The 12,522-nt window shown below is 42.5% G+C and overlaps 1 long non-coding RNA gene across 2 annotated transcripts in view; it reads right to left on the bottom strand.

The window, feature by feature from the left end:
- LOC145344106 (uncharacterized) overlaps window positions 1–12,522 on the bottom strand; it is a 37,191-nt gene that overhangs the window by 8,443 nt on the left and 16,226 nt on the right. For both annotated transcript variants that reach the window (XR_013886839.1, XR_013886840.1), the window contains exons 2-3: window positions 7,821–7,955; window positions 6,407–6,564 (exon numbers count right to left, since the gene is read on the bottom strand). This is a non-coding gene — a long non-coding RNA (uncharacterized LOC145344106). The remainder of the gene's footprint in view (window positions 1–6,406; window positions 6,565–7,820; window positions 7,956–12,522) is intronic.

The following is a 12,522-nucleotide window of genomic DNA, read 5'->3' as shown; positions in this document are numbered from 1 at the left end:
TGAGTCGCAAAAACCCAGCTTGCAGGTGCAGCAAGGCAGGAAGGCAAATGGGATGCTGGCCTTCATAGCGAGGGGGATTGAATATAGAAGTAGGGAGGTCTTGCTGCAGCTGTATAGGGCATTGGTGAGGCCGCAGCTGGAGTACTGTGTGCAGTTTTGGGCGCCGCACCTGCGCAAGGATATTTTGGCCCTGGAGGGAGTGCAGAGGAGGTTTACTAGGCTGATACCGGAGTTGAGGGGATTGAGCTATGAGGAGAGGCTGAATAAACTAGGCTTGTACTCGTTAGAGTTTAGAAGAATGAGGGGAGATCTCATTGAGACGTATAAGATGATGAATGGGATGGATAGGATAGAGGTGGAGAGACTCTTGCCGCTCAAAAAAGACAGTAGGACTAGGGGGCACAGCCTCAAGATAAAGGGGAGGCGGTTTAGAACGGAGTTGAGGAGGAACTTCTTCACTCAAAGGGTGGTGAATCTCTGGAATTCTCTGCCCGTTGAAGTGGTGGAGGCTGCCTCGCTAAATATTTTTAAGAAGCGGGTTGATGGGTTCTTGATAAGAGAGGGGATTAAGGGTTATGGGGAGAGGGCGGGAAAGTGGAACTGAGCCACAACAGATCAGCCATGATCTTATTGAATGGCGGGGCAGGCTCGAAGGGCTAGATGGCCTACTCCTGCTCCTATTTCTTATGTTCTTATGTACCATAATCTCAAAGGCAATGAATCCCAGATCATTATTACGTGCTGCATAAGGCAAGTTCTACCCCATATCATCCCTGCATCTGTTAGACAAAAATTTATATTTGTATCTCTAGTTTTGTACCATCAGCTAATGGGAACAGTTTTTCTTTTGTCAAACTTTCTAAACCGTTCTTAATCTTGCCCGCCTCTAGCAAATCTTCCTTCAATTTCCTTTGCTCCAGTAAGAACATCCTCAGTTTTTCTAACCTAACCTTGTAGTTAAATTCCTCATTCCTGGAACCATTCTGGTAAACCTCTTCAGCACTCTTTCAAAAGCCCTCACGTCCTTTTCAAAGTGTGGTGGCCGCAACTAGACACTAGTTGTGGCCTAACCAGAGCCTTATAAAGGCTCAGCATAACTTCCCTGATTTTGTACTCAATAACTTTATTTATGAAGCCCAAGATTCCATGTGCTTTGCTAATTATTCTCTCAATAATCCTGTTGCCTTCAATGATCTATGCACATGAACCCCAGGTCACCCTCTATCCTTGTCCTCTCTTTAAAACTGTGCAATTAAGTTTATATTGCCTCCTCCTCTGCCAAAATGTAGCACCTCACACCTCCATGTATTAAATGCCATCTGCCATATGTCTGCCAATTCTGCTAGCACTTGTCCTGTTACAGTCAAATGTTATTAACCTCACTGTTTGCCACACCTGCAAGTTTGGAGCCAGCAGCAAATTTTGAAATTTTAATCTATATTCCAACATCCAAGTCATTCATATATCAGTAAAAGCAGTGGTCCATGTATTGAACTTGTAGGAACATCGCTGTCTACCATCCTCCATCTAAAAAACAAACCAGCTACTTTCTGAACATCCATTTAGACAACATAAAACTGCATTCCCCTTGTCAACCTTTTCTGCTACTTCAACAAAAACTTCAGTTTAACTAGTCAAACATGATCTGCCTTTTATAATTCCATGCCTGCCCCCTTTAATTAGCTCAAACCTCTCCAAGTGTCTGCTGATTTTTTTCCTCCTGATTACTGTTTCTAAAACCTTACCCACTATTTAAGTTGGAGCGATAGGCCATAGTGACTAGGACCATTCTTGCATCGTTCCTCGTGTAAGACTATTCTCAAATTTTCTTCCCCTGTAACCAGGAAGATTTTGAAGATTATGGCAAGCCCTCCTACTATATCCACCCCACTTTCAGCAACCAAACTTATCCACTGTGAACATGACCAGCCTTTCAATGCAGCCCATCAGTTTTTGCCCCATTCATTCCCTCTACCAGTTCCATTTCTGTTGATATTTTGTCAGAATCTTCTTGCTTGGTAAAGACCAATACAGTGTATTGATTAGACATTTTAGCTTTGAATTATGCTGCCAAAGCATCTAACACTCACTTTGTCCCTAATAGGCTATACCCTCCCTATTATTACCCATTTACTATTTACATATATATTGACAGAAAATCTTTGAGTTCCATTTTATATTAACTTCAATTTTACTCTCAAATTCTCTTTGTCAGTCTTATTTTCCTTTTCACTTTCCCATTATTTCTAGCCTAGTTCTTGTTTGAAGATTTCACCTGACACGCATTAAACACATTCTTGTTTCATCTCAATCTCCATCTCCCTCATTATCCAACTGAGCTCTGGCTATGCCTCCCCTAATATTCTCCTGTGTTGGAATGGACCTAGCCTGGTACTGAAGCATCTCTACCAGAAATATCACTCATCATTCATTCAGTTTTCACACTCAGTCATTTCACACAGGCTACATCAATTTCCATCCCATTGGTGTTAGTCTTCCTCCAATTTATAAGTTCCACTTCAGATTGTTCCTTGTCCTTTTCCATTATTAATCTAAAGTTTGTGATATGATCATCCCTATCCACGTGTTCCCCTATAGACACTTTGTCCATTTCTCAGCACCATGTCCAGCAACATTTCCATTCTAGTTGGACCAGCAACATACTGGTGCTCAAGGAAGTTCACCAGAATACATTTCAGAAATTACACCTCTGCCTTTCCCATTACTTTAACATTATCCCAATCAATACTGTGGTGAATAAAATCTGCCAACATCACTCAACAGTTATTAGGCATTGCTGTGATTTTCCAGTCAACTTGCTTCTCTAACTCTTTCTTATTGGAAGGCCTATAAAATGCCATCGATAATGCTGTCATACCTATCTTACTGCTCAACCCTCATGAATTTTGTCTCAACCTCCCTCAACAAAATCCTGTTTCCAACACTTCAATGCTTTTCCGATTCACAACTGCAACCCCACCGGCTTTTTTCAGTTCCCTGTCTTTTCTGAACACTTTGTGGGCAGAATTCTCCCAACCTGCCTGCAGTGGGTTTGGTAGTGTGGGCAGGAGCAGGAATCTGGTGAGAGCCACAAGTTGGAAACCAGCCAGTGTAAAATTATGTTGCAATTTTCCCAATGGAGAGTTAATGGCGGGTTAAGGTCTTCCCTCTAGTGGTATGAATGCAATTTGTATTCGTTTGCTCATTAAAACAGCTGCCTGTCAGCATCCCGCCAGGCTTTCCAATCTTGTGTGGCACCAGTAAGCAATCATGTTGGTGTCAAACCCATTAGTAAAAAGTGCTGCGCACAAGATGGTCCTCAGTTAGCAAGAGACATCGAGGTGAGTACAAGTTTTCTGCCTTAGAACTGCAGCATTCCTGATGGACTATACATCACTCTTCTGGGGCAGACCAGTTCCAGCCCTCCATCTGGTCTTCATTGACAGCACTATGCTACTAGACCCATGGACCCTCCTGTGTCACTGACTCTATTCTGTACCACAACATAAGTCCAAAGTTTGACTGGGGATAGAGTGCAAGTTGAAGAGTGGGGAGGTGGGGTGCAGGGAGAGGAAATGTGGAAAGAGAGTTCTGCAAGGAATGGGGGGAGAAAGGGTGAGGGCTCATGATGTCAATCAGAGGGAAATAAGATGGATAAAGAAGGTGAGCAATTGGAAGGCAGAGGGAAGCTGGACCCTGACACTGCTGCATGAGAAACTCACAAATAAGGGGGTCAAAAGGATTGACTGATCAATCAAAGGGATCCACACCATTTACTGGAAGTGGATGAATGAAGTCTCCAGAGGCGAGATCCAAGTGGAGCCTAGGAGCCTCACAGGTGATGGACTCAGAAGGAAGGGGGTTGAACTGAGGAACAGGTAAAACTAAAATACTGCAGATGCTGAAATCGGAAACAAAAACAGAAAACGCTGCAAAATCTCAGCAGGTCTGACAGCATCTGTGGAGAGAGAATAGAGCCAATGTTTCAAGTCTTGATGACCCTTCATCAGAGCCAAAATGACAAAGGGTCTGAACCCCTCACCCATTGCTAACCATTTCTCTTTATTGCCCCTACCTAAATCCGTCGTGTTTTCAAACACCTCTAGTAAATCTCCTCATGGTCTTCTCTACTATAAGGAGATCAATTCCAGTTTCCCTAGATGATCCAAGTAACTATAATCCTTCATCACCAGATCCATTCTAATAAATTGTAAGTAGTGATTTGATTTGATTTATTATTGTCACATGTATTAACATAAAGTGGAAAGTATTGTTTCCTGCATGCTATACAGACAAAATATGCTGTTCATAGAGAAGGAAACAAGAGAGTGCAGAATGTAATGTTACAGTTATAGTTAGGCTGTAGAGAAAGACCAACTTAATGCAAGGTAAGTCCATTCAAAAGTCTGACAGCAGCAGAGAAGAAACTGCTCTTCAGATGGTTGGTACATGACCTCGGACTTTTATATCTTTTTCCCGAAGGAAGAAGATAGAAGAATGTCCGGGTTGCGTGGGGCCCTTAATTATGCTGGCTGATTTGCCGAGGTAGTGGGAAGTGTAGACAGAGTCAATGGATGGGAGGCTAGTTCGTGTGATGGATTGGGCTACATTCACGACCTTTTATAGTTCCTTGCAGTCTTGGGCAGAGCAGGAGCCATACCAAGCTGTGATACAACCAGAAAGAATGCTTTCTATGGATCCGCAGGGAAGAAGTTGTTCTGGAGTTGATTGGTACATGACCTCAGACTTTAGTATCTTTCTCCAGATGGAAGAAGGTGGAAGAGAGAATGTCCGGAGTGCATGGAGTCCTTAATTATGCTGGCTACTTTGCTGAGGCAGCAGGAAGTGTAGACAGAGTCAATGGATGGGAGGCTGGTTAGCGCGATGGATTGGGCTACATTCATGACCTTTTGTAGTTCCTTGTGGTCTTGGGCAGAGCAGGAGCCATACCAAGCTGTGATGCAACCAGAAATGCTTTCTATGGTACAATGTTGGTGAGAGTCATAGCTGACATGCCAAATTTCCTCGGTCTTCTGAAAAAGTAGAGGTGTTGGTGGGCCTTTCTTAATTATAATGTTGGCATGGGGGGACTAGAACAGGTTGTTGGTGTTTTGGACACCTAAAAGCTTGAAGATCTCGATCCTTTTTACTTCGCCCCCATTGATGTAGACAGGGGCATGTTCTCTTTTATGATTCCTGAAATTGATGACAATCTCCTTCATTTAGTTGACATTGAGGGAGAGATTATTGTTGCCACACCAGATTCTCTATTTCATTCCTGTACTGTGTCTCGTCATTGTTTGGGATCCGACCCACAACGGTGGTGTTGTCAGCAAACCTGAAAATCAAACTGAAGGGGAATTTGGCCACAGTCATAGGTGTATAAGGAGTATAGTAGGGGGCTGAGAACACAGCCTTGAGGGGCACCAGTTTAGAGGATGATCATGGAGGAGGTGATGTTGCCTATCCTTACTGATTGTGGTCTGTGAGTTAGGAAGTTCAGGTTCCAGTCACAGAGGGAGGTGCTAAGGCCCAGGCCATGGGGTTTGGAGATCAGTTTCCTGGGAATAATGGTGTTGAAGACTGAGCTATAGTCAATAAATAGGAATCTGACATAGGTGTCCTTGTTATCTAGGTGTTCCAGGGTTGAGTGCAGAGCCAGAGAAGTGGTATCCACAGTGGACCTGTTGCAGCGGTAGGCAAACTGCAGTGGATCCAGGTTGTCCGGAAGGCTGGAATTGATTCGTGCCATGACTGACTTTTCGAAGCACGTCATAATGATGGATGTCAGAGCCACTGGCCAATAGTCATTAAGGCACGTTGCTTGGTTTTTCTTAGGTACAGGATGATTGTTGTCTTCTTGAAGCAGATAGGGACCTCAGATTGTAGTAAAGAGAGGTTGAAGATGTCTGTAATACTCCGCCAGCTGATCTGAGTGCACATCTGGATACCTCATCTGGGCCAACTGTTTTCTGTGGGTTGACTTTCAAGAAAGCTGGGTTCAGTTTGTGTGTAGTTTGTGCATTCCTGGCAACAAACTAGTGATCTGTTCGAGGAATAATTAGAAACAGACAAAAGTCTGATCTGTGCACCATCAGAGAGAGAGGAGTTGCAAAATTAGTCAGAGCACGTGTCTGAATTTCTGCTATGTAACCGCAATGACTGAGACTGTCCATCAAAAGGACAAAATCAGATGATTGTCCCATTGTCACAATCTTCAAATACCTTTCATTCTCAGAGTAAAAAGAAAGCAGATCAACGCAGACTTACCATGCAATCAAAATGAACAATAACATCACAAAATATCTATCTGTTTGTGAACTCTTGAAAATTGAATTCACATTAAAAGTTATTATATGCTATTAATAAAGATCAGGAGTTATTCAAAAAAAATTGCATGACGTACCTTCTAAAGGAATGCCAACCTTTTCCACAATTTCCACATGTTTGAGTATGCAAGTATTAAAAAATGCTATCTCATTTAGGAATTTGGATTCTTCCATCCTGGCAGTTTTTGCATCTTTTATTGCCTTTGTCATCATTGCCATATTCCAGGGATTCTGGCTACAGGAAGATTGCACAATCTAAATTATATTTTCAGTTAACATTAATCCAACTTTATGCAGTATTGCCTAATGTTCAAGCCAGGCATCAAAATGCATAATTAGCTCAATTACTAGCAAATGGGGGAAATGGTAGATTAAAACCAGAAGGATGAATTGATGAAATTCAATATTGAGCTGTCGCTGCATTGAGTCTGAAGTCTGTTTAAAATGATGCAAGTGGGCAGCAAAGAATGATACAAAATTCACCAGTGAAACCCACAGCCAAAGCACTCCCATACCTACACTTTCCCTCTCCTCCCTGGCTGCTCCTTCCTCACCTGTAATGCAAATTGTGGTGGTGGGGGGAGGAGGGGAACCAGATCTCTGTGAAAATAGGGTCCTTTGAGAACAGAGCAAGTACTTTGCGTTTTGTGCATGGAATTAAAGGAGGATTCTGAATTCCCTGAAGTCAGGAGTTCCTACACTGATATCTCTGATGAAATGGTCACTTTCAATGTTATTTTTACATCACCATTTTAGTAGCAGCTCAATTTTCTTACAAGCTGCATGCACATGGATTGGTCAAATTTGGAATCCTGGTTGGCCTATGCGACATTAATGTAGTCCCAAATCAATGTCTTTCGGCACATGAAGGGGATACACCTGCCTGCATTCTCATCCTCAAAGAATGCCATACAGAAAATGGACTGCAGAATGGGGCTCATATAAAAAGCAGTGGAAGACCTCCAAACAGGGACTACACAAACTAAATTTGTGCCCTTTAACTCTTAATACCAAACGATACCAGAAAGCACACATTGATTCATTAGCTTTAAGACAGAATCTCTGGTGTAGTCTGAGCCTGAAGTCCCCCAGAGCAAATTTAAATAAGCGATGCAAGACCACCTCAAAGTCAATTGGGACTGCTTCTATTTAATACTAACCACAGTAAAACTGCAAATGGTGTGTGACATTTAGAACTTTCCTCAATGCTCCAGTGTTTAGCTCATTGCAGAAGTAAATGCCTCCATGTCCTAATTTTTCTTCGGCAAACCATATAAATTAGTGATAAAAATAGGAAATACTGGATAAACTCAGCAGGTCTGGCAGCTTCTGTGGAGGGGGAAACAGAGCTAATCCTTTGGATTTAAACGATTCTTCAACAGAAGTAAAAAATTGGTGAAGTGGTCTGCTCAAGGATATTTCTCTTTCTTGTTATCAGTATTCACACTAATTTTCTCAACATCATTTATCATAATTGCATTTATTACTTACAATGTGAATTGACCAGAAAGGACATGTTTTGTCCTAGATGGCGGCAAATCGATTGCACTATTCATGAGGCTGCGGCACTGAATCTCACTCTAATTGGAGACAAATAATACTCCTTTCTCACTTTTATCCAACCACCTGTTTTTCAATGATATTAAAGACAAACGTTAGGAAGTCTACACCTCAACACTTTTACCATTAAACAACAAGATGATTTATTCATTTAAGCACCATACAGTGTCCAAATGGTAATTAATTTCATATAATTCTTCATACGAGGTTAGGAATTCAAGACAATCCTCTGAGTTTCATAGGCAGAAAGTGCGGTTCACGAATTATTACTGCTAGTATGTTAAATAGACTGCAAATTGATGATTTCATCATTTTTGAAGAGGAATTGAAGGTTCAGTTAATCCAACTTCTTACCATTTCTTAGAGTTGGGTCAGACCTTGATTTAAGTGGGAAGACATTCTAGAATCATTGAATCATAGAATCCCTACAGTGTAGAACAAGGCCATTCAGCCCTTTGAGTCTGCACCAATCACAATCCCTCCCAAGCCCTATTCCCGTATCCTCACATATTTACCCTGTTAATCCCCTGACACTAGGATCAATTGAGCATATATAATCGGCTTAACCTGCGCATTTTTGGACTGCAGACGAAACTGGAGCACCCGGAAGAAATTCACGCAAACATGGGGAGAAGGCGCAAACTCCACACAGTGACTCAAGCCCAGAATTGAACCTGAGTACCTGGCGCTGTAAGGCAGCAGTGCTAACCATCGTGCCACCCCACAGTGCTACAGTAGTGCCCCTCTATCCACACATGTTAAGACGAAGTAAGTAGACAATCCTCAGTCAGCTGGTTTGAACTGCTTTTCACTATATTGAAACTAAAAATTACAGATGAGCTGCCAATGTACCCAGTCAGACAGTATGACAATATATGGCATATTACTCTAATGATTGGCAAGTGCGAGGTGGTCCACTTTGGTAGGAATAATGGTAGGAAGGACTATTACTTACATGACGAAAAACTGCAGCAGGCGACGGTGCAGAGGGACCTGGGGGTCCTTGTGCATGAGTCGCAAAAACCCAGCCTGCAGGTGCAGCAGGTGGTCAGGAAGGCTAATGGGATGCTGGCCTTCATAGCGAGGGGGATTGAATATAAAAGTAGGGAGGTCTTGCTGCAGCTGTATAGGGCACTGGTGAGGCCGCAGCTGGAGTACTGTGTGCAGTTTTGGTCGCTGCACTTACGCAAGGATATTTTGGCCTTGGAGGGAGTGCAGAGGAGGTTTACTAGGCTGATACCGGAGTTGAGGGGGTTGAGCTATGAGGAGAGGCTGAATAAACTAGGCTTGTACTCGTTAAAGTTTAGAAGAATGAGGGGAGATCTCATTGAGACATATGAGATGATGAATGGGATGGATAGGATAGAGGTGGAGAGACTCTTCCCGCTCAGAAAGGACAGTAGGACTAGGGGGGCACAGCCTCAAGATAAAGGGGGGGCGGTTTAGAATGGAGTTGAGGAGGAACTTCTTCACTCAAAGGGTGGTGAATCTCTGGAATTCTCTGCCCGTTGAAGTGGTGGAGGCTGCCTCGCTAAATATTTTTAAGACGCGGGTTGATGGGTTTTTGATAAGCGAGGGGATTAAGGGTTATGGGGAGAGGGCGGGAAAGTGGAACTGAGACACGACAGATCAGCCATGATCTTATTGAATGGTGGGGCAGGCTCGAAGGGCTAGATGGCCTACTCCTGCTCCTATTTCTTATGTTCTTATGTACTAAGGAAATGTTTTAGAATTTCTGGAACTCCAAATTTGCATAATTATCATTAACCAGGAAAGAAAATCAAGTGCCTACTCAGTTTCACGCAACAGCATATCATCTAATTAATTTCTCTGAAGGGCAAACAAGTGAAATACTACACAAGATTTCTCGATTATTCACTGTACTTATGGCAGAAAAATCACAGAAGTTCTGGGAAATCAGCCTAATTCTAACCACATTTTCTGTATTGTTTAGCCCTTCCTATGATTGTACTAACGTCTTGTTGTACACAATTCAATGAAAGAATGGGCAGCAAGTGACTGGGCACGAATACAATATATTCTGGATTTCAGGAAGAAGGAAGCTGTCACTGGATGCATTTTGTTTAAAAAGTGTGCTTGAACACACTTGACTTGAACAATTTAACAGCCTTATACAAATATAAATATTCATATTTTGACATTTAAAGGTTGACCCTCAAATTGGAAGCATAATGTGTGCTGTTAGATACAGTGATGGAAGCTTTGGCTTTCTTTGGCTTTTTTTTAGGTTATGGTACCCCAAGAGTCAGCCAGAAGTAATGATCATAAAATTCATGACAGCCAAACAAACTGAGAAGCTTGATGAATTTTTTGCTAGATTTGGTAGACCAGAGCAAATCGTAAGTGACAATGGAACATGATTCACTTCCAAGGAGACTACTTGAAAGGAAATGGTATTCAATACTTCAAGTTGGCTCTGTACCATCCATCTACAAATACATTGACAAAACGATTAATACAGTCACTCAAACACTAAATCCAGGACTAAGGTACATTATCAATACGAGTAAATACCTTCCTCATATACAACTGTTGAAGGGAGATTTACTGTTGATATACAACTGTTGAAGGGAGATTTAAAGAATAGGTAAGAGGGAATTTATATTCAAAAGGTGCCTGTATAGCAATTTATATTAGTGGGGATAAATAGTATATAATAAATATATATGAATTTACTGTCATACGATCACAAAGGGCATTCATGAAAACTCCACCATGTTAACAGGAGCTCAGGATAGTAAAACGACGCAAGATGGATGCTAGCTTTTAGCCACATTCCTGAACACCACTAGCTGGCTTGAGCACAAGCTTATGCACAATAGACCACATATACTGGTGACTGGTACACGTCTATTATCTGAGGTCTCGGATGAAAACCAGACCAGACACGGAGGATTAGAGAGGACAGTCAAGGGAGCTGATAAGGAGGCCCACTGGACAAGGAGTATTGTACACTTAAGAATTCCAGATGGGAGAACAAAAAATAATATTGACAAGGTACCATGTGTCGTGACCATGAGAGGTGATCATGCACAAGCCCAACTTATGTAATGCCTTTTTATTGGATATGTGACTACTATATCTGTAATCAATATTATTGGACAAGGTCAAACAGTGATGGGCTGTGTAGATGTTTGAAAAATGTATAAGAATGGACGTTTTTCCTTTGTTCGTTGGAGAGAGGCACTGGCTTTAACAGAAGCCATCTCCCAGCCAGCGAAAATAAACCGTTTGATGCGAGGACCAACCCTGAACGTTGATTGATTTCTTTGCTATTCTCTCCCACTAACAGTTTGGTGCCGTGACTCAGATTCCTCAGTCGACTGATACCGTCAGAGAATCGGGTGAGTATATTTACTCATTATAAGCACAGACTTATTCCAGAACACGTGTGGTGTTTGGCGACTGACGAGTTTACGAACTTGGGAACAGGGTGTGGCTAGCAGAGAAAACAGTGGTGGGTAGGTCGTTAAGAGACATAGGCATTGTCGGATATTGTTTATTGTATTGGAATAAGTAACTGACTTGTGACAGACAATTAGCCAAGAGATGTGTATACTAAAAGTAGCATGGACGGAAGTGTGGATCTCTGAGAGAAGTTTTCTAATGGTTCTATTCCCACCCAATCATGACAAGTAACGAAAGCAAGCTCAAATGAGGGCCAGAAGGCTCTGTGACTCACGGAGAAAAATAAGTTATTGACAAAATGATCAAATCAGGTTGGAAGCCCCATGACCCCCCAGAAAACCAGAGGGAGTGGTGGTAGGCAGAAATGGATTAAAAGGCATTAGTTTTAATACTCTGTGCCCATGTAATTCTGACAGAATAAGTAAATGCATATGTTAACAGTAAAAAACAGCAGTTGTCAGTTATGACAGGACAGACAGTGTTGTCAGCTCTCACAGAACAAATCCAGAGTGCTCCGTCCTACAACAAGGAGGTAAGGGTGCTCAATAAAGGCTTAGGGAGAGAAGGGGATGCCCTGCTACCTTGTGCCCCAGAGACTCAGATTACAGCAGCCCCTGTAAAGATTGAATATATCCCAGCGATTCCCACTCAACAGGGAATACGGGGAATACCCTGGGGGCTACCGCATGGCCACCAGAGTCGCGGATGACATACGTCTCCCTATCCCCTGGGGAGACTATGGCATTGCTAGATAAATTGCCCGTACTAAAGCCTCGCAGTTTTCTGGTAGAAGTTTAAAGAAATGCAGGTCTCCCATTAGCCCCGCAACATCCCGATTGTGGAAGTAGTTAGAACAAAAATGCCTGAAAACTACTGGCTGCAATTGCAGGCTGCCCACCAGGATGGAACTTGGTGTGCGGATCTGACCGCAAACACCCAACAAAAGGCGCAAGACTTCCTGGTTTTTAAGGCCAACGTAACTGATACCCTAGGTCAGGTTGCTGTAAATTGGAATGCTATCGTAGGGGCCACCCAAAACAAAGGAGAAGAAGTACAAGAATATGTGAACAGGAAGATTAAAGATTTCCTTGCACATAGTGGCATGCCTTCATCAATCGGGGAACTGAGTTTAGGAGTCACGAGATAATGCTGCAGCTTTATAAGACCCTAGTCAGACCCCACTTGGAGTACTGTGCTCAGTTCT

Source organism: Carcharhinus amblyrhynchos, chromosome 1 (assembly GCF_965287045.1).
Source record: "Carcharhinus amblyrhynchos chromosome 1, sCarAmb.v2.hapA, whole genome shotgun sequence".
Lineage (NCBI taxonomy): Eukaryota > Metazoa > Chordata > Chondrichthyes > Carcharhiniformes > Carcharhinidae > Carcharhinus > Carcharhinus amblyrhynchos.
Note: the sequence above shows the minus strand (reverse complement) of the source record. Positions and strands in the feature narration are given on the sequence as shown.